General features: G+C 53.3%; 1 long non-coding RNA gene across 1 annotated transcript; it reads left to right on the forward strand.

Annotated features, from left to right (window-relative positions):
* Positions 1 to 18,749: 18,749 nt before the first annotated feature.
* Positions 18,750 to 25,034, forward strand: LOC307112674. The gene is made up of 3 exons (XR_013814738.1): positions 18,750 to 19,405; positions 20,829 to 20,931; positions 24,351 to 25,034. It is a non-coding gene; the product is annotated as an uncharacterized lncRNA (long non-coding RNA).
* Positions 25,035 to 25,717: the final 683 nt, after the last annotated feature.

Below are 25,717 nucleotides of genomic sequence, written 5' to 3' on the forward strand. Positions count from 1 at the left end.
CCCTAGGTGCTGTGGTTGTACCTAGGTGCTGTGGTTGTACCCTAGGCGCTGTGGTTGTACCCTAAGTGCTGTGGTTGTACCCTAGGCGCTGTGGTTGTACCTAGGCGCTGTGGTTGTACCCTAGGCGCTGTGGTTGTACCTAGGCGCTGTGGTTGTACCTAGGCGCTGTGGTTGTACCCTAGGCGCTGTGGTTGTACCTAGGCGCTGTGGTTGTACCCTAGGCGCTGTGGTTGTACCCTAGGCCTGTGAGATAAATAGCAGATACAAGAGAGTCCAAGCGAGAGGCCTAGTGAGATCCGGGGCCTTGCTCCCAACCCAACTTGTTCCCCCTCTTTGGAGTGACCCCAGGTGGGGTAATCCTCAGGCTGAAGCCAGGCAGGGCCTGCCTGGGGCTCACTGAGGCTGCCTCTACCTGTCTGAGTTTGAGGTGAGTCATTTCCTTCCTCTGCTGGTATGAAGCTGGGAGGGGAAGGGAGGGGGTGACATCTAAAAATAGCAGGGCCCAGACTTAGTGATACCCAAAGAGCTTCTCCTTGGGCAAGGGAGGAGCCAGCTTCTCATCCAAGCTGATACCAGCTCTAGCCCCCAGACACTCGCCTGCCCTAGCCCAGGAGGAGCATGACCTGAGACCCCTGCCCCTCCCCTTCCCGGGCTCAGCATCGGGTGCTGAGATCTGGACGAAGCATCTTGAAGGCTGAGACACAGGAGCAGTGCTGGGGTCGGGTGGGAGTTTGAAGAGAAGAGAGGCCTCCAGCAGGCAGGGCCTGGGCAGGGCAGGAGGGTATGTAGTTTGAAGGCTTGACCCTCATTGAGGTTAGCAGAGGGACAGGGGCTAGACCCCTCCCACATAATCTCCACAGAACCCTGTTGACTCCCCACCCCAGCCCCATACAGACACACTTGGGGACACACAGACCCAGCCCTCACACTCAGCCTGCCTGTGTGAATCACTTCCTCCTAATAGGACTCATCTCCCTCCTCAGAGGGACTCAATTTCCCTACTCAGCAACATAGACTGAGGGCCTACTGTGTGCTGGAGCCACACCCTGGAAGCCAAGGAAGCAATGCTCATGACTGCCCCTGGCCTTGGGGACGTCTTCGGAGGCCCATTCAGGAAAGGACAAGACAACACCCAGAAACTCTAGCGGCAGGAAGGCCCTGTGCGGCGGGACAGTGTGGAATCAGGCAGACGTAGGTTTAAGTACCCGCACGGCCACTTCCTGCCATGTGACCTGAGACAAGTTATTTGGCCTCTCCCTGCCTCAGTTTCCCCATCTATAGAATGGATATCATGTAAGTCTTTCATCACATGTCAAAGACAATAATCTCCCAAAGCAAACAGAGCTCTTTACCTGAATGCTCATGGTGTGAGGCTATCAACTTTTTAAAAAATATTTTTTAGCCGAAACCGGTTTGGTTCAATGGATAGAGCGTCGGTCTGCGGACTGAAAGGTCCCAGGTTCGATTCCAGTCAAGGGCATGTACATTGGCTGCGGGCACATCCCTGGTAGGGGGTGTGCAGGAGGCAGCTGGTCGATGATTCTCTCTCATCGATGTTTCTAGCTCTCTATCCCTCTCCCTTCCTCTCTGTAAAAAATGAATTTAAAAAAATTTAAAAAATATTTTTTAATGTGTTTTTCATTGATTTCTGAGAGGAAGGGAGAGGGAGAGAGAGATAGAAACATCAATGATGAGAGAGAATCATTGATGGGCTGCCTCCTGCATGCCCCCTACTGGGGATCAAGCCCACATCCCGGGCATGTGCCCTGACTGGGAATCGAGCTGTGACCGCCTGGTTCATAGGTCGACGCTCAACCACTGAGCCACACCGGCCAGGCTAGGCTGTCAGCATTTAACAAACAAAAGGACCCTGAAGATGTCAGCACGCATCTCTTTCTTCTTTCGGTACATTTCTGTCCCAAAGACCCAAGACAATAATGTTCTACTTGCGCCCCCCCCTCCCCGCCGAGACAGGTAAAGGTGAGGGCAGAGGGGGCAGGAGCTGCATTTTACAACAATGACCACTGTTAGGAGCACTTCATGTTCACCTCGTCTTCTCTTCTCTTCACAACCGCCTTACACAGAGGCATCCCTATCCCCCTTTTACACGCGGAAAAATGGGGGCCAAAGACAGTAAGTAACTTGCTCAACATCATAGAGCCAGCATGTGGTAGAGACCGATTTGGACCCAGGTCTGAGGGAACGCTGTGAACTGTGGGGTGTCGGTGGTGGCTGTTACGTCTGAAGTTGGATGAGGGCACACTGAGCTCTGACTCTCTCGGGAGGGGCCTTTGGAGACTCGCCTGGGTGCCGAGGAGATGCCAAGACTTTGACTGAGGGCTGCCTTCCTTCTGCCTCCTCTCGCCCTGAGCCCCTACCAGCCGTCATGGCCCCTCTGATTTGGAGTGGGGCGGGGGTACGTTACAACAGCCCAGTGAGGGAAATGGCATGACCCCCACTTGACAGAAAAGGCAGACAGATCAAAGGGATGGAAGCCTGCTGGTGGCCCCAGAGCTGGGGGCGGCAGACCCCGGACCAGCCCTGGCCTCGCAGACTCCCCGGCTGAGACTGTGTCCCCACCCCCCGCTGTCCGGTGTGTCCGTGGAGGGGAGGCGTGGGGCATAGGCAGTGCTCTCCCTGCTCAGCACGCGCTCCCTGAGCCGTCCCGCTCCCACTGGCTGGGTTACACGAAAAACCCAAACCTTGCATCAGCCAGGCAGGCCCTGGCTCTGGTAAGAGCCTCTTTCTGCTTCTCCGGGCTTTCCCCACCGTTATCTGACTCATGCCTCTGCCAGTCCCAGGCGATGGAGAGGAGGCCTCTCATCCCCATCTACAGACGGGGAGACTGAGGCAGGAAGCGACTTACTCCAATGAGTCAGCGGCCAGAGCCGGCAGGGGCCCAGGCTGGCAGGGTATAGGTAGGGCTGGCACCACCTGGGCAATGTTCCTGGGGTGCCGCATACTCGGTGAGTTTTTAATGCCACACAGCAGCCACTGGTATCAAGATTAGTGTGGAATGAATGCGTGTCGCAGGCTCTGAGTGAAGAGAGAAGGGATGATGGTGCAGAAAAGATGAGGATGATAGAGGGAAGGAAAAAAATACCAGAAGCCCAATCTTGCCCCAGTCACAGACTCCCCGGGCCCAGCTGGGGCGAGCAGCGCTGTCCTCCCCACGCTATCACTTACTGGGTCAGTCCTAGTGACCCCTGGGGCTTAACACTTGGCAGCCACTCCCGGGTTTAAACCAAAGACAGAATATGCGACCAGCATCCCCGCTTGACACGTGACTGGCTTATCCGAGGCCCAGAGAGTTTAAGGGACTTCCTGCAGGGACACACAGCTCAGCCCTTGTCCCAACAGACCTGGGCGACCAACCCCGGGACCTGCTTGGAATCGCGCTGCAGATCCAGCGGGGCCGATGGGCCCGGGCGCGTGCGGCCCCACGTGGGCTGCCAGGTGTGTCTGCGGGCTGGCACCGGGCGCTCGCGTGTCTGTGAGCGCGGCGCGGGGGCGGAGGGCGGGCAGAACAGAACACCGATCGCCCGGGGACGTGAACCAGGGAGCCTGGGTCGTCCGAGGTTTTCGGGCACGGGGAGCTTCTGGTATGCTGTGAGCACAGCCACGGGCCGGCCTGTGCAAGCACGAGGGGCCGGGAGAGCCGGGGGAGGGGTCACCGCTGTGAGCCGGTCCCGCCGGGGCTCCCCACCCCCACCCTCACCCGCCCGGCGCCCGCAGACTGCCCCGCCCGCAGCGCGTCGCCCACGATTGCCTCATGCAGCCCCGCACGTTGCACACACCGCACTCGGCGGGCGGGGCCGCCCAGGCTACCCCCTGCCTTGGCCCCCAGCCCGGCCCTCTCTCCCGCCCCGGGTCAGACTGAGTCCCCAACGGCCCATTAACCCGGTGGGGGCCGGAGCCTCGGCCCAGACACCTTTGATGGTTGCCCTTTGCTCCCTCCGCTCAGAGCAGACAAATGAGGGAAATTGAGTAAGCCAGCTTCGCAAGGCAGGAAACTCCTGGCCACTGCCTTACGATTTTTCAGCAACTTGTGGGGGGTTGGGGAGGAGGGGAGAGACAGGAGGGGGGCTAAGGGGACTTGGGGAGGGGACCCCTGGGGGCGGGGTTTCTGGAGTTAAGGAGACTGGCGACTAATTCACTCCTCTAGCTCTTACTGGCCTCTGTCTCCCGGGTCTGGGGGGTTCAGGGCTGGAGCTGAAGGCTGACATTTGGGGCCTTAGCTTCTGCCTTTGGCATGAGCTTGCTGTTTCCCTCGAGCTGATCCCCTGACGTCTGGGGCTGCATTTCTGCAGGGGAATCAGTAACAAGGAACTCCGCTTTGGGACTAACCCTAAAGCTCAGAACTGCTAGCAAGCAGAAGAAAACACCTTCCATTTTTTGAAAGAGAGTTTCCTCCGGAACATTCATTTTCTCCTGCGTCTTTCCAGGCCGGAGCCACCATGTTCTGTGTCCATTAGAGGCTGAGTGTAATGAGTGGTTCACTGTTGCCTATAGAATCAAGTCCAAATTCCTTGGCTTGGCCTTCGAGGCTTTCTAACATTGATTCTACCCTCCCTCTTCAGCCTTACCCCGAAACATACCCTCACACTGTAGCCTTAGGAGGAGTCTTCTCCAAAACACACCCCACGATATTCATACTTCCATGTCCTTGCTCATGGCTGTTCCCTCTTCCCAGAATGCTTTTCCCTACACCCCTCGAAGGATGGCTCCTTCTCATCGGAGAGGTCTTTTCGGGGTACCCAGTCAGGAGAGGTCTTTTCGGGGTACCCAGTCAGGAGCCCTATTAGTCCTTCTCAGAGCTCCTTGTTCCTTGCCTCTTCAGCTCTTCCTGCACCTTGGGGGAAGTTTGTCTCTCCCAGGAAGATTGGAAGGCCCGAGGGAGAGGCCATGTGCATTTTCTTCATCTCCATATACCCAGCGCAAGAACATGCACAGGGAAAAGTGTTCTTTCTCAACAATGATGGTAATAAAGTTCTTAGATCAAGTTCCTTTTAGGCCTTGATTAAAAAAAAAAAAAAAGTGTTCTTGATGCCTCGAGAAGTGAAGGGAGAAAGCTGGCCCCTTTCTAATTAAAGAAGCAGGGAAGCTGGGGTGGGCATGTATGTAGATAAAGGCATCGATATGTGTGTAAACATGAGCAAAGCTCAGGAGGGTGTGCACCAACCTGAGCACCCCGAGGAGGAGGATGCAGCCGGTGCCATGCTCATTACATAACTGCACCTGGATTAGACAGCATCTCCTCCGGAAGTCCCCTCTGCCCCGCCCCTGTGTTGGAGGCGCCGCCTCTGAGCACGCAGCCCGGTGCCCTCAAGAGTCCAGTCCAAAGGCTGAGTGTGGGAGCTGAGGGCAGCCCGGAGGAGGACAGCAGCTCTTCTGGGTGTGTGTTTGCCCCCTCGGGCCGGTGAAAACAGCTGGTGAGGACAGTGAGGAGCAATGATGAGCGAGGCACTGACCCCAGGCAGCCCGCCCCCCCCTCCCCAGGTGACATTCCTGCAGGTGGCCTCGGGCTGTCAGCAGAGCCAAAAGGCGGCAGGAAGCCTGGCCTTGGTGCAAAGCCGGGCCGGCTGGCTCACTGCCAGGCTCGGGACACTCACCCTCGGCCCGTCTGGGAGGCACACAAGGCCGCCTCTGTGCCCTCGGGGTGCCTTGGAGTTGAGAAGGGTCAGATGCAACGTGGAGTAAGCAAAAGGCCTCCTGCCCGCCGGCCCACTTGCTGTCTGTCCCACAGCTCCCACGAGACCCGCAACAACACAATTCAGACCAACTGGGCCAGGGGAGAGGAAGGAAGAGCGGCCGCGGGCTCAGGGTCAGATGTCTGAGCCTCCATTCCCACGGGTGCCTCTCCTTATGCTTGTCGGGAAGAGGAAAGAATGCAAACCTTCGCCCTCGCCTTAGTCTCACCCTGGTCCCTCTTCCCCGGTGTCTCAGAACAGGTTCCCCATCTGGAAAATCCTGGGGTGGTGCAGGGGTGGACTTCCCTTCCAGAGTCACCCAGTTTCCAGGGGTCTCAGGTCCACACCTACCCGCCGTGCCCCTGGCCCTGGCCACTGCCTTTGTCCCTCTGTGCCTCGGTTTCCCTAGTAAGTTAGTTAATGCAGGGCGAGTGATTAGGAGCAGGCCTGATGTGCGTGCGTGTATTTGTTAGCTGTATGTGTTAGCTATGATCTAGTTCATGGCCGGGAGAGATAATAACAGTTCCTACCTCACCGGGCTGTTGTGAGGGTTAAATTAGATAATGCATGCCCAGTGCTCGGCTGTGTGGACTGTTTACTTGTCGTGGTAACGATAATAGTATGGGAGCGCGGCCCCTGGTCCCTGAGATGGGGGGAGATTAGCATGGCGGCCGCTGGTGGCTCCCGAGGAATGGAGCGCAGGGCCTCCCAGGACCATGAAGGTGTTCCTGTGCTGCATGTTGCTGAGCTGTCTGGTTAGTCAACTGCCTGCTCCCCCAAACCCATTTAAACCAGCTCTGTCTGGCCTGGCTTTCTCAACACCACCCTGGCAGCTGCCAGGGGCCCAAAGCACTGGGCAAAGTGTCAGGACGGCTGCAAAATACATTAGAACTTTATCTGACCCCTGGCTCCTGTCCCAACCAGAAATACATCGGCTGGAACTTGCAGCCAAGCTCGAACAAGCCTGGGGGATGGAGGAGGAAGGCAGCCTTGCATCACAGCCCAGATAGTCTCCCCACCCTACACCCTCCATCCTTTTGCCCCCCTGCCCTTTCTGTTTGTACAATTCTACCCATTAATGCTGTTTCTAGTTATGAAGTGGTTTTTAAAATCTTGAGCATAATCTTGAGCCCTGGATTTGCAGAGGAGGAAGAGAAAGAGGACTATGCCCCCAAAACTCAGTCAAGTTTACTGCATAGCTTTTCTTTCTTTTCCATCGGTGTTGATCTGTGGCAGCCTTTTTAAAGGCCAAGACAATCCTCTGTGTGGTGACGCCGTCTGGAACTCCCCAGAAAATGCCCGTGACAATGGCAGCAGGCAGCCAGGCCAGATTGGGATCTGGCCAGCTTTGGAGGGAGCATTGCTCAGTCTGGGAGTCTCTGCCCCAATCCAGGTGAGTCTCCCAGCCTGCCCTGCTCCCTTTGGTGACTCCCACAGGGAGGTCCTGGACCTAGCAGGTCCCAGGCCAAACAGGTACCCTCAAAAGGCCATTGTTTAGAATAAAAGGCATTCCAGGAGCACCCCACCCCAAGCACTCATTTGAGCATTCAGAAGAGCTGGTGAAAGGAAACAAGGAAAAGAAACAATGTGTGGTGGCCCAGAAAGCTTTAGTCATTAGGTTACATGTTTAAGAACTCCAAAATCTCCCTTTGCACAGGTAAGATTGTCAAGACCCTAAGCCTCACAGATTTGGGAGTCCTTAGATTAAGAATTTTTGAAAAGTCAGCCTGGTCAACTTTGAGTGGGTGTGAAATAATACTATGGAACTGTTGTTGGCTTTCTCAGATGTGAGAATCACAATGTGATTATGTAGCAGAACAGCCTGTTCCTAGGACATTCATGTTGAAGTATTCGGGGGTGAAACATCATAATGCCAGCAACTTCTTTCCAAATGGTTCTCTCTCTCTCTCTCTCTCTCTCTCTCTCTCTCTCTCTCTCTCTCTCTCTCTCACACACACACACACACACACACACACACACACACACACGCCAGGTGAAGAGGGTATCTAAGTGTGCATTGTGACATTCTTGCAACTTTTGGGTATGTTGGAAGACTTTCTCAGTGAAACAGTAAGGGGAAAACATTTAAATAAAACAAGCTGTTCACATGCAAAACAAGTCGGTGCAGACTGCAGCTTGCTCTAGCTCCAGCTCCCTCTTCTCTGAGGACAGAATAATGGAAACGAGGTGGCCTCGGGGCTGCTGAGTTCAGCCAACCAAAGAACCATTTTTAAAGAGTTTATTAAATACATGTCTGGAAACAATACTAATCATTAATCTTTCTAGTTCATGGCCAGGAGAGGACTCATTGTGGACACTGGGAGATGCCAGCCCTCTTAGCTGCTTGGAACCAGATTTCACACAAGTCAAGAAACACATTGTTAAGACCCACTATGAGCAGTGCCCTGAGACTTCACAGAAGGTGTCTTCCCCCTGCCTATAATCTGATACTGAGTGCAAGGCAGCCACAAGTTACTTTTATTGTGGTTGTTTTATGTTGAATTGTAACCCTCCTCCCCTCCCCCCACACACACACACCGACTCATATGTTGAAGCCCTAACCTCCAGCACCTCAGAATGTGACCTGAATTGGGAATAGGGTCGTTGCCAATGTAACTAATTAAGATGGGGTCAGTAGGGTGGACCCTAATTCACTCTGACTGTTGTTACTTCTAAAAAGGGGAAATTCCGGCACACAGAGAAACTCACATGTCGGAAGAACACCAGGTGAAGATAAAGGCAGAGACCCAAAGTTGCTTCTATAAGCAGGAATGCCAAAGATGGCCAGCAGACCAGCAAGCGGGGAGAGAGGCCAAACTAGACTCTCCCTCACAGCCCTCAGAAGGAACCAAGCCTACTGACACCTGGATTCTGGACTCCTAACCTCCAGAACCGAGACAATACATTTCTGTCGTTATGGCAGCCCTAAGCAAATTAACACAGCAGTGAAATACACATACCGTAAAATGTACTGTTTTAATCATTTTTAAAGTGTATAGTTCGTTGACGTTACGTGCATTCACATGGTGCAGCTGTGCTTTGTCTTTAGCTGGGGCAAACCCAGGGAGACGATGGGAAGGCTGGAAGACCTAGCTCCATATCTGCTCTGCTCAGCTGAGCGGCCCGTGTCATCATGGGTGCAGGGAAGAGACGGGCACACAACTTCCTGCCCTGATGCTATCGCTGCCCATGTGTGGAGAAATTATAACAACGTAATAGCTCACAGTTTACTGAGCAATTATTATGTTCCAGGTCCATGCAAATAGCTTTACAGGGATTATCTCTTTTAATAAGTAACTTTATCAGGGAGGTATCATTAGTCCCATTTGACAGATGTGGAAATGGAGCCTCAACGAGATTAATGAGATGGCTCAGTCTTGGCAGCCTTGGAAGATGCAGGGGTGGAGGTCTTAACCACCGTGTAATACTCGCCTTCAATATCTTTTGGGCACACTGGCCTGGGAGAAAGTAAAAAACATAAGATATTGATCAGATTGAAAGATGTTTTTGCCAAATCAGCCAACTGCCCTGGAGACCCCATTGCACACAGAATCATACCACCAGCCCCACTCTCCCATGTCCCCATGTCCTGGGGTGGGACCCTGAAGAGTTCAAAAATTCTAAATTCAAACTTGGCTTCCGGGTCATTTTTGAAGGTACATTTATGGAAGTAGGAAAATAAAACATCTTATTTGACAGCTTATTAGCTTGATGTATACATTTTGAATATTCAAACATGGGGTATATGGGTTTCCTTTCTGCTCCTGCCCAGTGCCCCAAAGGTTAGAGGCAGGCCATTCCTGGTTTCCCTGAGCCAACAGATTCCCAGTGGCCTCCCAGTGTGGCAAGAGCTGAAAGCAGGGAAAAAAAAAAAAAAAAAAAAAAAAGAGCTGAAAGCCGGGAGTGAAAGGAGCAGCCTCAATCTGTCAGCAAGGACCAGGCCAGCTCTGCCCTCCGGCACTTTCACATGTTGCCATCAAGGGGCAGGAAGTGCGCTGTGACAGTGGGGGGAGAAGTCCCCTCCCCCAGGTGGTCTGACTTGACGGTCCACCAGCTGCAGAACCTGCTTCTCTGTAACCCTAACCCACCGCTCAGCCCAGATTGTCCTGTCCTCCAATTACGCTTGTTTTCTTTCTCTTCCGCGTACACCTGTCTCTCAGCATAGAAAAGGCTACAGCAGGTTGGCTGCCCAAGGAGAAGGGAAGACAGGGTTGAAGAGATAAGACAGAACGGGGGATGGCTGGGCAGGGTCCTGGTGAAGGGGCCCCGTGGAGGGCAGCACGGGAGAAGGGTAGGGACTCAGCCTCTGGAGGGAGGAGAGGGAGCAGGAGCCTGTGCGGAAGCCAGAGAGCTGGGCACCCGCAGGGTGTCCTGTGGGAAGAGCTGCAGTGTCTGATGGAAGGGGTGGCTGGCTGGGCAAGGCCCCCAGATGCAGCTGAGAAGGGCAGTGCAGCCTGGGGAGGGGGGGGACTGCAGCCCCCCACAGGGACGAACCAGAAACGCTGACAATGGCTGAAGATTGACTGAGGACATGAGGGAAGGTGGAAAGTGGCTAAATATGCCCAGGTGTCATTCACATCCCATTGTTCATAAGGCCCTGCGGTTGGGGCCCAGACGGGGGTGGGGGGAGGATGAAAATCCCCCCTTACCCTTCTAGGTTCTTCTGGCTGCTAAGTATTAAATTGACTTGAAACAGAAAATCAAATTTAATTTCACATTCATATGGGGAGAGAGAGGAAGAGAGGGAGAGAGAATGGTGGCCTGGAACTCCTGGGTTTAAAAGAGGGATTTTCTGCCCTAGCTGGTTTGGCTCAGTGAATAGAGCCTCGGCCTGCGAACTGAAGGGTCCCGGGTTCGATTCTGGTCAAGGGCACGTATGTACCTCTGTGGCAGGCTCCTGGCCCTCGTCAAGGACACACCAGAGGCAACCAATGATGTGTCTCTCTCACATTGGTGTTTCTCTCTGTCTCTCCCTCTCCCTCCCACTCTCTTTAAAAATCAATGGGAAAAAATCCTCGGGTGAGGATTAAAAGAGGGATTTTCTGAGTGGAGATTTTCATTTGCATTCAGGGATGATTGACAGGAACTGTATTCCTTCTGGGCATGCCCTTACCCATAATGCATACAGAAAAAAAGCCATTGGGGGCGGGGTCAAAACTAAAATGCAAATTTTATTATAATTAGTCCAGGACTCTTGTAAAGTAGCATTGCCGTCAGGTGCAAACAAGAGTCCTGGACTAATTATAATAAAATTTGCATTTTCCTCTGAGTTTGCACCAAGAACCTGCTGGCTCCGAACCTGGAACCTGCCCGTTGGAGGTCTGCTAGCTGCTGGGCCGCCTAGAGAGGGGTGGTAAGTTGGAAGATAATGTTGGTCCGACCCCTGTTCAGGACACCAGGGCAGGCCCCACCCCAGCCACTCCAGTCTAACGTCCCACCTAACAGTTCCGTTCCTGCTACAGGCCACTTTCCAATGCAGATGTAGACAGTTGAAGGGGAGACCTTTTCCTGAATCTGCTGGGTTTGGGTTGCTTTTAGCTCAAAATAATCTTTATGCTAAAGTGGCGCATTTCAGGAAGACTTGTTCTGAACACCTTCAATAGGCCTCCAAAGAAAGCACCGCGGTAAGCTCTCCCCTTGACCTTCACAGCAGGCCTGTGGGCTCAGCCACCAGGGAGGACAGGCCTGTAGGCTCAGCCACCAGGGAGGACAGGCCTGTGGGCTCAGTCACCAGGGAGGACAGGCCTGTGGGCTCAGCCACCAGGGAGGACAGGCCTGTGGGCTCAGCCACCAGGGAGGACAGGCCTGTAGGCTCAGCCACCAGGGAGGACAGGCCTGTAGGCTCAGCCACCAGTGAGGACAGGCCTGTGGGCTCAGCCACCAGGGAGGACAGGCCTGTGGGCTCAGTCACCAGGGAGGACAGGCCTGTGGGCTCAGCCACCAGGGAGGACAGGCCTGTAGGCTCAGCCACCAGGGAGGACAGGCCTGTGGGCTCAGTCACCAGGGAGGACAGGAGGCGCGAACAGGGGACTGCCTTGGTTAAGGTCACACAGCCAGGAAGGTGTGCATGCGAGCTTCGGACAACACCAGGCCCTGGGGAAGGAAAACCAAAGGCCAGACTCCAGAGAGGATCCGACAGCCTCATCATGATACCATCAGAGTTCCTCCCGAGGAGCCCTTACTGGATGTTTGTTTGTTCTCTTGCCTAACCCCCTGAGCCTATGGGAGAGGCCCTAGAAGGTCATTATCATTCCCATTCTATAGATAAGGCGTCTAATGACCAAAGGGGTTAAGTCGATTGCCCCAGGTCACACAATTGCAAGGTATGAGATTGACAACCCAGGTCTGAGAACAGAGCATGTGCTGGCCTGGTCCCCAAATGTGAGCCTCTGCCATGAGTACACATGTACACGTAGGAAAACCTATAGGGAACACGTGGGAGAAGGAGGGCCCGATTCCAAGCAGCGGGGAACAGCTGTGTTGGCAGGAGCCCGGGGGAGTGTGATTGAGCCCAGCTTTGACAGTGGCAAACAGCACGTGGGAGTGTGTTGACGGCAGGGTGTGGGGTGGCAGCGCCATCGCCATGTGTGTTTCTGCTGGCGGCAGAATGTTCTGGTCTGTGTTGATAAACAACAGTTTGGGCAGGCGCGAGGCTGGGCAGGGACAGAGGCGAAGCCCTGGGGGCCGGGGGCAGGCAGGAAGGAGGGGCATGCCCAGGGTGGATGGTGGCCACGGGCTGCAGCTCCCACAGTGAGGGGCAGCAGGGTGGCAGCTGTTGTTTCCTTAGCTGACCTCACTGGGTGCGCATGCCTGGGCGTGGATCACTCTCCAAACCACCTGATGCCTCTGAACATGAAAAACAGGAGCCGGGACACACTGTGAGGAAGACAGTGTTCTTCCTGGGGTGCTAGCTGCACGGATGGAAGTTTAATCAACAGCTGAAGCCAGTGCAAACAATCGTGATTCCCACGGCCAGGCAGATTCCTCAAAAGCCAGCTTCTTGGAAGAGCTGCACCCCTGAGACCTGCCCGGCTCCTGACTGTAATCAGAGCCCTTCCATCTCACCCTCGCCTCTTGGCAGACACAGGTGCAAGCCTGCAAGGATATCTCAACCTGGGAGTCACCCTGCGGGAGACTTCTTGGGGCTCAGTCCCCGCCCCATTCCTCCCCCAGCGGGTCTGCCCACCAGAATGCCGCCTCTACCCACTCCCTCTCCATTAGCTGAACTGCATGCTAAGACCCTGTGTGTCTCTCGCCACCCCCTGGGAGCCTTCCAACCGCCCTGGGAGGACTTTAGCACTGCCTCCTTCAGAACGTCAGCTCCTCTTGTTGCCAGAGCCCTCACACGGGCCTCACCATGAACATCTGTCTGTGCAGGGCAGTAAATTAAGCAAAATGGGGAGCTATAGAAACCCCGGAAGACCAGTAGCCGCCCTCAAGGATCTTATGTTGGGGTGCACAGAGGGCAAACACACAAATGAGGGGGTGATGAAGGCTGAGAGGGGATTCATAATAAACGTGGTGGGACACCAGGGAGGAGAGTGAGCACCTGGGTTTGGAAAGGAGGGGACAGTTAACACAGAGGGGCAAGGGGGTGCCCCTGCTCAGTCAGTTTCAGCTCCTCAAGTTCAGAGATCTTTTGAAGCCACACAGGGTGTCCGAAAATTTCCAACCGCCCTCTGAAATCCTTGGCTGACATCTGGAAGCTCCCCCTTCCCTCCTGCCCTGCCTGGGGTTAGAAGGCAGCACTGGCCTGGCTGGCCTGGTGGAGTGGCTGGCGCGGCTCCTCCCTGTTCGGCTGCTGTCGCCTTCCTGCCAGGGGCCCGGGAGTCCCCAGGGAGGGTCACCACTTTCCCAACTTGCCTCTGTGTCCTCACCAGAGTTCTCAGCTCCTGCTCAGCCCAAAGGCCAGGGCCGGAGAGGAACACCTCGGGCGGAGCCTCCCACTGGGACAAGCACAGATGCCTTCCCCGGGGAGGGCCGGCCTGGCGCCTTGCTTGGCTGAGACGGTCAGCACACGGATGCCCGCCCTATGCTTCCCCTCCCGAGGCCCTGTCAGGGGACAGACCTGCCCTCCGCGCCCAAACGGAGTTCTTCTTAGTTTAATATTTTAGCAGGACCAACCTGACACAGAGCTGGCTGCTCTGTGTTTCTGTTTGAACATCACAGGACCTTACCCCAAAACACCTTCCCCCCTGGCCCATTGGCATGTCTGTACTCGCACGTTAGCCCTGTCTTCAGGAGGCCTTATAAAATACAATTCCTGTGCACTTAAAAATGATTAAACAATACATTTTAGGTTATGTGTATTTTACCGTGAAAAAAAAAAAAAAAAAAAAAAAAACGGGGGAAGGACGTGCTCCAAGATTTCAATAGCACTGTTTTTCTAGATATAAAAATTTGGGTAATTTTACTTTTTTTTTTTAATTTTTATTGTTGAAAATTTTACAGATGTCACACTGCCCCCCTCCACCTGGTTCCCACCCCACCCCAGGCCTTCACCACACTATTGTCTGTGTCCATGGATTATTCATATAAGCATATAAATTCTTTGGTTAACCTCTGCCTGCGCCCTCCCCCCCACCCCATTTTACTTTCATTCTTATACTTCTCTATATTATTTGATTTAAAAACACACACAACTGGGCATCTATTATTTACATAATCAGAAAGGAAGGTAATGCTCTTTCTGCTTTGATAAATATACCCTTTCCAAAGAAAAAATACAACTCATCCCCTGGAGAGGCAACACCTCAAGTCAGTGTGCATCGAACTTCTTAGCTGAGGGAGTTTGGAGAAGAATCCCCTGGAGAGGATTGAAGACAGGCAGGGGCCCAGCCCCGGAGGCCGAGCAGCCCAGTGTTTCTGAGGGCAGCCAGGCCTTGGCATACCAGAGCGGTGGGACGGGGACGGGGTAAGGAGAGTGCCTGCCCCTGAGTGCTCCCTCCCAGGGGCAGGGGCCAAGACAAGGTTTCCCCAGTTCCTACAAAGTGGGCCTTCCCATGCCTCTCCCTGTGTGATAGATGCTTTGGGGGGATGGCAAGGATGGCCACCTTGATGGCAGGGTGCACCCAGCCTTCAGGGCTGGACAGACGGGAGAGGTCATCGGGTCCAGGCCGCCAGGCCACACTGGAATTGTCCCGGCGGGCGAGCCTTTATCTTGTTGTGAGGACTGCGGGAGCCGGGCCCGCCACACCCTTCCGTGGTCAGTCATTCTCGTGTCTAAACATTTCTAGCCAGGAAGTCCTTCCTTATGTCTAATTCAGTTCCCTGCGCTTTGAGTTTCCACGCTGTGGCTCTTGTGGGTCTGGCTGGAGACAGAAATGCCTCCTTCCTCCCTGCCTTCATCCTAGGTCAGGAGCCACCCGAGCCTTAAATCGGGACCAAAGACCTAACTCGCTGTCAGACCCCAGACAAATTATCACTACTCTCTGAGCTTCCGTTGACCTGCAGCTTCACCCGTAAAATGAGTCCAGTGATGTCCGCAGTGCAGGAACTGAGACTGTCGAAGGAGACTGTGACTGTGAATGTGAGGAGGAGACGCAAAACGCACTGCTGACACGAGGCTATCGTTATTTTTAATAAGTAATATCCACTCATTCTGGCGGAACCATTGTGTAAGATCGTTTCCAATGAGGTGGTACACGGGATAATTTTAGGCGACACAGGAATAAATATTCTAAATTAAAATTTAATGTGCGTCATAAAAAATAAACCTAGCACAACAAATCCAGGGTTTCACAAGTATTATTGCTTAGAACAAAGGCATGTTAAAAACAACAACAGAAACTTAACATAGCTTGAAGGAAAAAATAGTGAGTAAATAATATTCCGGGTAGCACAAGGCCAGGGTAGAAGTCGTCGAGGTGGTTTAGAAATGCTGGCTGAGTGGAGACGGCAAAGGACAGAGGAGGAGGGCTCTTAAGAGAGGGCAAGAGTGGCCGAGTCAGGACGGGTGAGAACTGAGGTCCCAAAGGACGGGAGGAGACAGCTGTTGAGCAGCTGTTGCCGGTCCTGCCCACAGATGCCCTCTCTGGGTACTGGAACAGTCTGTCTCCCCCAGAGCTGGGCTATTAGCAGCTCCAGCAAGCCCGGTGGGCAGACAGGGCTGGGACTCCCTGTCCATATTCGTGGTCCTCAGGGCTCAGAGCCCCCTCTGCAGCCAGCTCTCCCCTACCAGGGGGAACTGGACAACTCTAACCCCACCTTGAACCCCTCCTGCAACGTTGCCCATTTGCGGTTCGTGAACTTGTGCAGTGGCAGTCAGTGACAGGGAACTTACAACTGCCCAAACAGCCCCCCGCCCGCCCACTCCCAACGTGGGATTGGGCAAAGAGGCCCTGGGGCATAAAGGTCCTCTGAGACCCTCTGTGTGCCAGACCCAGGGACACAGAGGGAGTGAGCAACCTCTGCCCTCCAGGAGCCCACAGCGGAGCCAGGGAGACCCCCTCTCAGCTATGGCGGAGCTGGGCCTAAGCCTCCCAGGACCAGGCATTCTACTGGAAGAGGACTCCACCTCCCTGTGCCCCGGGCAGAGGCTCCAGGCCCCTCATTGACCTCCATGCCGAGCCCCAGCACTGAGCACTGTAACGCTTCCTCTTGGGTCAGGGTTCCCCAAACTCTGGGTCTGTGCAGGGGCTCTCTGGAGCCTGAGAGATCTCGACAAGACTTTAAAATGTTTGTGTTGTCGTTTTGGAATAATCTGAAAAAATCAACATAAACATATTCTACATCATCTGGATGCTTGGCTTACAGCCTATTATGTGATCCCAAAATTTTAGTGTCTATCTTTGCACTGATGTTTATGAAAAGCAGCTAACTTGGCCGAGGCTGGTGTGGCTGGTGTGACACAGTTGGTTGGAGCCACGACCCGTGCATGGAAGGATCTCGGGGTCGATTCCCGGTCAGGGCACATAGCCAGGTTGCAGGTTTGATGTGGGTTGGGGCAAGGCAGGAGGCAACGCATCGATGTTTCTCTCTCTCTCTCTCTCTCTCTCTCTCTCTCTCTCTCTCTCTCTCTCAAATAATAAAAACATATCCTTGGGTAAGGATTTTTTTTAAAGGCAGTTAACTTGTTTTAATTTACTAAAGTAGAAGCTACATACAGAAAAACACCCAAACCTTACATATATAGACGGATAAATTTTCACAAAGAGAACACATCTGTGAAACCAACATGCAGATCAAGAAACAAATATTATTAGTGTCCCCCTCACCCCAGAGACCCTCCTCAAGACCTTCCATATCCCCACAGGTAACCACTATCCTGACTTCCCACCATAGACCAGTTTTGCCTGTTTTTGAACTTGATATAACTGGGTCACATCCCCTGTCCCTGTCCCCTTTAGCTCAACATTATGCCCATGAGGCTTATCCATGTTGTTGGCGAGTAGCTGAAGTTGATCCTCAGATATGGTTCTTGGGGCTCCATGAATCTACTAGTTGGAGAAAAGTGCATGTGGGTGCCTGCCGGCTCAGAAGGGGGTGTGGGTGCCTGCCGGCTCAGAAGGGGGTGTGGGTGCCTGCCGGCTCAGAAGGGGGTGTGGGTGCCTGCCGGCTCAGAAGGGGGTTGAAAGCAGCTGGCTGCAGGGCACACAGTGCTGTCCTGGTGCTCACACCACAGCGTAGGTCCTGCCACAGTCCCACTCCAGACTTGCCATTTCCCCAATGTGCCATGCTCAGCCAGGCCTCTAGGTCTTCGCAGATGTCCCTTCCCTGGGTGCCCGGACTCCCCTTGCTTATCTGCCTAGCAAAGGCCTACGTGTCTTGTGTTCTCTCAAAGGCTGCCACCTCTGTGAAGTCTCCCCTGGTTTCCCTGGGTGGACTCAGGCAGCTCTTCTCTTGTGCTCCCACTTATCACACTGTGTGGTCTCTGTAGGTCTGTCTCCCCATTAGACGGTGGGAGTGACTGAAGAGGGAGTCTTGCTGCACCCCCACCCAGGGCCATCAGAGGAAGGGGCAGGGTTCTCTGTCCTGGCTCACTTACCTTGTTAAACATGGGGTTCAGTTGGCCCCAGCACCCTTGCACAATCAGCAAGTGTGGACAGCATCAGAACTGTGGCACAGTGCTTTTTTAGACAAGCCACCACACCAGGGAATTAAAAGAGAGCCCCAGGGCCCAAGGGTGGGATACTTTACCAGGCAGGCATCCATTTCCTAATCTGTGAAATGGGGACAATGAACTTGGTCACCTTCCTCTTTCCTGACAAGAGTTCAAGGTTAATGAGTGTCCAAGACAGGATATAACTATACCTAAGACTGCATGCAAGCTGCCTTGAGGCAAGGGAATGGCCTTGGTTACCACTGGCTGTCTCTTCCTGCGGGACTGAAGGACAATGTGAGACCCACAATTCAGCTGTGGCTGCTCATCTGGGTCCCCCACCCTGCTCTGGGTGGATCTTGTCTTGGAAGCTCTAATCTGCTTACTAAGCACGCTAAGCACTTACCCTACTCATTCCTACCTAAATTTGCCCAGCCCTGTGCCTTGCCCTGCAAGTGCTATGTCTACTCCATTGCAGTAAGTTGGGTTTCTTTGTCTCTATTCAGAATGTCCCTCCTCTAGGCAGCCTACTCTAAACAACCTTGGGCTAGCCGGGCCTCATCCACACTGTTGGCATTTGTGAAGGGTTTGGGTCCTGGTGGTCCCCCAACTTCCGATCCCCACTCTATCCAGAGGTAGAACTGGGGCAATGGAGTGTGATCCTCAGAATTGCGGGCTCCGCCCAGTGGGGAAAGCGTGCTGCAGCGCCCTGTTGCCATGGTAACCAATAACTTCTTCATTGGCCACTGAGATCGAGATCCCGCCTCCGCCATCAGACGAGACCAATTACAGGCCAACTGGCTGAGAGCCGGTTGCGGGGTCCGTGCGGGTGTTGCGTCTCGATTCCCGTCCAGCAGGGAGCCCCACGGGCACGTGATCCCATCTCTCAAGGCCACGGTGCTGTGTCCAGGAGTCAGCGGACGGCGGGGGCGGCGGGGGCGGCGGGGGCGGCGGGGGCGGCGGGGGCGGCGGGGGAGATAATCCCAGGACGTTTTCTCAGCGGAGCTGGGTGGATGGTCCGGGGAGGAAGCCGTTTAGGCCGCGAGGGCCGGCTCCGTGGGGCTGCGGCCAGGTCCCCGAGGGCCGCCCGGCGGAGGCGGCCTTGGAGGCTCTGCGGGGCGGAGGAGGAAGCTGAGGAGTAAAAGTGTTAGGAAAGGGCGTGGGAAGGATCCCGCTGACAAAAGACTGGAGCTCCTGGAGGTGGAAGTAGAGTGGCCTTGCAGGAAAATAAGGCCCCGGTTCGAATCCACACTCTGCCCGCATCCGGCGTGCCTTCCTCTCTGTTTGCTGGCGGGGGTCTAACCCCCGTTCCTTTGTGTCCATCCCTGTGCTGAACACCGTAGGAGTCATTCTCTCCATAATGCCCTCAAAACGAGCCACTTTATTACTATTATTTTTTTAATTCTCACCAGAGGATATATTTTTCCTTGATTCGAAAGAGAGAGAAAGGGAGAGGGAGAGAAAGATTGGTGTGTGAGAGAAACATCAATCGGTTGCGTCCCCAAACGGGGATCGAACCCGCAGCCTTGCTAGGTGCCCTGGCCGGGAATGGAACCCGCGATCCTTCGGTAGGGGACACGCCCTAACCAACGGAGACACACGGGCCGGGGCTCTGGGAGCCGCTTTACAGATGAGGAAACTGAGGCTCCAGGAGGCGGCCCGGGAAAAGCCCCAGGTGAGCTCCGTTCCTGGACGTGAGAAGCGCCTGGCCGGTCGCTGGTTGTCGGAAGGGAAGTGGGCGGTGCCGTTCCCACCCCGCCCCCGCCCCGGCGCCCCGCCCCCCGCGCCCTGCGCCCCGCCCCGCGCGGAAGGAAGGGTCGTGCCCAGCGGTGGGCCGTGCGTGGTTTCCTCCAGCAGAACTGCGTCAGGCGCGCTCTGGGGGGAAACCGCTGCCAACCGGTGACAGCGCCCGGCCTGCAGGAGGTCAGAACGGGAACCCAGACTTCCCCGGAAAGGGCCCTTTGAAGGAGACGGCGGGTTAAAGAGGACAGAGCCCGCCCGCTCCGGAAGGCGGGAGGGGGGTTTGTAACATCTTTTTGCCCTTTCATTATTCACGGAAGCCCTCACTTGACAGTAACAGACCATTTAATGTAGCCTGGCTGGGACTGAGACCTGGCAAGGAGCGGGGCACGGTAGGGGCCGAGCCAGCAGCGTGGGCGCTGGATTTGGCATTACCCTGGGTCTCCGCTCTGGGTCTCACATCCCTCATCAGTGAAATGGGCTTGATTAGACTGAGAATGAGGAACAATAATCATGACCCCCCCCCCCCCCCAGAGTATTTCTTGGTGCCACCTGTCATCTGGATGGGTCAGGCAGGCCTCACCCCCACCCCACACACACATCAGCGTTTCCTGGGACCCCACAGGTGGCCCTTGCAGTTCACCTCCAGGGGCCAGAGTCATGGACAGACACTTATGGAACACCTACAAGTTGATGTTTTTTGAGTGTCTAACGTGTGTCAGGCTCTGTGTTAGTGTTGGACCCTGATCAACCCTTTTAATTATCCCAGAACAACCCTTCCTTTCTCCTGAGAAATATCCCTTATTTTGCAGATGAGGAAGCTGAAGTTTACAGAGAGGTTAAGAAAGTTCACCATGTGGATTGCAGACTCTTTCTGATACAAATGACAAAAACCTGACTCAAACTGGGTTATGCTAAGCAGGGAGTTTACTGGCTTTGGAAACAGAAATCCAGGCATGACTTGATCTGGAGATTCAAAAGCGTCATAAAGAGTGAATCTCTCTGCTCGGCCTTCACCAACTTGGTGTCATATTTGAACTCTGTGAGGGGTTCATTCATATCATTCCAAGTTCTAGTTCAGTAGAAAAGCGAGTCTCTTCTTAGTAATTGGTTCCAGGATTCACTCTAATTGTACAGTTGGCGGGGGCATGGGGGGGCGTCAAATGACTACTCAAATGACTACCTGGATAAAATCTGCCCAGGAAGATTCAGTGCTGATTGGCAGGTCTGGTCACAGGCCCCACAGCTGCGGCCTCACCAATGGGCCGATAGGGAAGGAGGGAGGAATGTTTTCTCAAAGGAGAAACGGAAGAGATGGGGAGTGGGTGCCAGTTGCTAACTCCACCTTGTTATCACAGGTCACACAACGGAGAAGAGATGAGGCCTGGATTGAGCCCTGGTCGCCTGACTCCAGAACCCACGTTCTGAAATTCTCCGCACTTTTACTCCAGGTGCAGCCTGGTAAGCACTTAGAGAAAACCTAGATGGAGAAGGTGAGCCCCTGCAGTGGGAGAGAACCCACCCCTTCCTCCTGGTCTCAGGTCAGTCCTCATCACATCTGGTGCCCATCCCCACCTCCTGCCCAGGCTGCTGTTCCCGGAGGGTCCTGGAGCCTCTCTGACCGCCGGGTCCGGGCTGTTGCCTGCCATGCCACAGAAGGCGCTCCACATTTGGCTGAGGTGTGCTGCTGTCCTGGGCCTAGTAGCTTCCTGTTTCTCCAAGCAGAAGAGCGGTTCATTAGACACTAGGACTATGTTCTCCCTTTCCCTGTGGGTGGTCCCTCTCTGGACCAGGCAGGATTTCATTAGGCAACATCTATGGGTGTGTTTTTTTAAAATATATTTTTATTGATTTCAGAGAGGAAGGAAGAGGGAGAGAGAGAGAGAAACATCAATGCTGAGAGAGAATCATTGATTGGCTGCCTCCTACAAGCCCTTCACTGGGGATCAAGCCCACAACCTGGGCATGTGTTCTTGACCGGAATCAAACCTGGGACCTTTCAGTTTGAAGGCCGATGCTCTATCCACTGAGCCAAACAAGCTAGGGCAGCAACTGTGGTTTTGAGGGCGCTAGGGAGGCCTTCTCTACTCCCTTTATACCTTCTTTTAAGATTCCATCATGAGATAGGATTTCACTCATTAACTTGCATTAATATTTAAATGCCCCTGGGAGAGGGGACATAGTAGGTCTTATCACTCATTCACACTTTAGTGAGAAGTAGTTCACAGAATCCTGACTGAGGATTACTGTGGCCACTGATTCAAAAGCTTTTCGTGCATTATCTCATTTAATCCTCACAACTCTGTCAGGTGGGAACTATAATTACCCCTCTTTTACAAATGAGGAAACTGAGGCTCAGGGTCTGCAAGCTGTGGGATTTGATGGCGTGAAGGCTGGTTCCAGAGCCTACACTGCCTATCACTCCACCGAAATAACCTCTAATACTCCTCAGTTTACAAATGTACTCAGTGTATTTATATACATCTTTGGACCTCCCTACAATTCAGCAAGGTTATTGGTATGATCATCCACATTTCATAGAGGAGAATGTTGAGGAGGCTAAGTTTAGTCAACTGGTGCGTGGCTCCAGGATTTAGACTCATTACTCCCATCTGAGATCAGTGCTCCTGGACCGAGCACAGCCTGCAGTGAGAGAAGCCTTGAGTCAGCTCACTCTGGTGTCTTGGGGACAGAGGGAAAGTGTGGTGGGCATGGAAGCTAGGAGCTCCCAGAACAATCTGCTCCTTCCTCTCCCTTCTTCCTCCATTCCCCCCTTCCTCCCTTCCTCCACTTGTTCATTCAGCCACCTGAGCACCCACTAAGAATGTTGGCTGTGGGTAAGCAATGGCCAAAACAAGTGTCTCTTGTGTCCTCACAGGGCTGATAGTCTAACAAACTAACTAATAACAAAAATTTCTTAAGTGTTTATGGTGAGCTGAGCGCTGTGCTGAGTGCTGAACATGCACCATCCTCATAGCCTCTCTTTCAGGTAGGGGACTGGGCCTTGGGAAGGGCTATGTGCATTAACTCCTTTAATGTGATTCCAGTCTGACTCCAGAGTCCAAGCATCTCACCACAGGGCTGGACTGCCTCCCTGTTGAGGTGTAGTGGGGAACCAGTGGATGCTTATGGAGTAAAGACTACCCCCCTACACACATGCACACAAACACACACACACACACACACACACACACACACAGAGTGTTGGCTCACCCAGCACCAGAGGCAGCCATCTCAGTGTCTCCAAGACCCTCCCTGCCACCAGAAGCCAGGCCCCATCCCACAAAGGAAGCTGAGTGGGGGAAGGCTATCTTCCAAGGCAGGAACAGGCTGGCACACTTGAAGACCTCTGGATGGAAACTCCCAGCGAAATTGAATCAGAGTGACCTAAGCAGAGGCGCTGTTCTGTTCTCCCGGGTCCGTGGTCGGCAAACTGCGGCTCGTGAGCCACATGCGGCTCTTTGGCCCCTTGAGTGTGGCTCTTCCACAAAATACCACGGCCTGGGCGAGTCTATTTTGAAGAAGTGGCGTTAGAAGAAGTTTAAGTTTAAAAAATTTGGCTCTCAAAAGAAATTTCAGTTGTTGTAATGTTGATATTTGGCTCTGTTGACTAATGAGTTTGCCGACCACTGTGACCCAGGTGGTCTTTCAGCATGATTTCCTTGTGCCTCAGTTACCTCTTCTCTAAGTTCATCTGCGCATGAGCTGCGTCTGAAACATTATCCATCAGACACTTGGTAGAACCAGCTGGGTGCTTCATCCTCCCTGCTTTCTGACCTGGTCCTTTTCCAGGACCTTCAGAGATTATGTTTCCCTCTCTGTAGATGTGGGAACAAGGCTCAGAGGCTGACCCACATAACGATGGTGAGAAATGCAATGAGAACCCACGTAGGTCTTGAGTCTACTGTCTCAACAGGTATCTACGAGACATTCGGCTCTATGTCAGCGTCTGAGCTGTGCCCAGGCGATGTAAGTGAGCAAGAGAGAGCCCTCCTACCTTTAGGAGCGCTAATTCCAGTAGAGGTTGACAGACAAGACAGGAAATGTTGGAAATGTGGGCAGAATGAGGTGACAGGAGCTAATTTGGCAGGGCAGAGGACAAAGGTCTGCTCCGGGCTGTCTCAGCCCTGGCACTTCTGGGGACCCAGCAGAGCAAAGGTTTGGGGGCTGGGGAGTTGAAGTTGGGAAGATTGGGGGAAGGCTCGTGTGGGGTGCTAACCGGGAGAGGGAGTTGGAGCTGCCCTGCCCTCAAAAATACCCGGTCCAAGCTAACATTGGCCTCTGCCTGCTGCCTCTCAGTCTGTGCTCTGCCTGCCTGGGTTTTCCACGCCGACAGTTTCCTTGTCTTGGGTGGTTTCCAGCCCCACCTGCTTTCCTGGAGCCCAGTTCACCCGTCATTCCTGCCAGTCATATACCAGTGTCACTCTGAGGAACTCTAGGGACCCAGGGTGACCTCACCTGCTCCTGATTCAGTTTGACTCACTCTCCACATTTCTAGAAGGTGTCTCTTGGCCATTTTAATCCCATGTTCAGGCACCCAGGGCCTTTGGCACATCCCCCTCCAGACTCCTGATAGTAAACCAGGTCTGTGTTATGCAGGGGATGTGGGGTGGGGGGGATGAGGGGTGACGCGTGGCTGAGGAAGGAACCATCATCCACCTCTACAGTTCACTTTGGAAATCTTTCCAGTGATCATGAACATTCTCCAGTCTACGTTTTTTGTTTGTTGGTTTGTTTGTTTTTCAGCCTACGTTTTTGTTCTTAACAGAAAAGGATATTATCTAGGAAGAATAGCTTGTGTTAATTGATTGTTTACTATGAGCACTCTATAGACATTATCAGAGTCTCACAACATTTCGTTATTGGTTTTCATTTTCAAGATGAGGAAACCGAAGCTCAAAGGGGGACTTGACTTGTCTAAGGTCTAAAATCACACGGCAAGGAATTGGTGGAGCTGGGATTGGAACCCAGGCATACTTGACTCCAGAGTTGTTTAACCAGAACCACACACCTGACCCCGCCAGCTGCCCACAGGTAGGGAAGGGAAGAGGGAGATCATTCCACCCACCAAGCCTGAGCCTGCTTAGAACCAGCCTCATGCACCCCCAGGTTCCCTTGTGGTGGTGTTAGAGGGAATAGCAACTGTGAGAGGAGTCACCCAGGGCTCTGAGGGCCGCCACCACTTCCTTGGTGAAAGGAAGCCCAGACCTACAGAACACCCATAGGAGGCACTCGCTTGTGAGTGGGTCCAGCCTATGCTGGCTGGTGGGAGTCCTGGCTGGTCATCCCACCTCATTTTACTAGTATGTGGGCCCAGTCCTACCACCTCAGTTTTCCCTCCCACACCTGGTCTCCAGTCTGCTCTGGTTCCCTCCTGCTGGACCTCTCCCACCCACACTACCTTCTCAGCAGATGAACCTGTGCAGCCTAGAGCTGTGCTGCCCAATACAGTGGCCACTAACCATATGTGGCTGTTGAGCACTTGAAATGTAACAAATGCAGCGGAGGAACTGAATTTTAAATCTTATTTAACTTTAATCAATTTTCATTTAAGTTTTAAAATTGATAATGTTATTGCAAAACATTTAAATATGTGTGGAACAACTTGGGTATGTGAATCATTTTTTCAACTGCAAATTTTATGAAATCTAAATATAGATAATTTTTTAATGAAAACTTAGCAAGTGCTGTAAGTGTAAAAACTAGGCACCAGATTTTGAACACTTAGTAAAATAAAATGTAAAAGTATCCTAATATTTTTATATTTTGATTTCATGTTGAAATGATCATATTTTTAATATATCATTTTAAACAAAATATATTGTTAAAATTAATTTCACCTGCTTTTTAAAAATGTATTTTTATTGATTTCAGAGAGGAAGGGAGAGGGAGATAGAAACATCAACGATGAGAGAAAGTCACTGATTGGCTGCCTCCTGCACGCTCCACACTGGGGATTGAGCCCGCAACCCAGGCATGTGCCTTTGACCAGAATCGAACCCGGGACCCTTCAGTCCGCAGGCCAACACTCTATCCACTAAGCTAAACTGGCTAGGGCCCATCTGCTTTTTAAGGGAAAGTTTATTTAGCAAGTTACAGAGGTAGCCCTGGCTGGTGTTGCTCAGTGGTTAAAGCATCAGCCCACGCACTGACAAGTCACGGGTTTGATTCCTGGTCAAGGGCACGTACCTGGAGGTTCAGTCCCAGCCCCGGGCCATGCTCCTTCGGGGCAACCAATCAATGTATT

Source organism: Cnephaeus nilssonii, assembly GCF_951640355.1.
Source record: "Cnephaeus nilssonii genome assembly, chromosome: 16".
NCBI lineage: Eukaryota > Metazoa > Chordata > Mammalia > Chiroptera > Vespertilionidae > Cnephaeus > Cnephaeus nilssonii.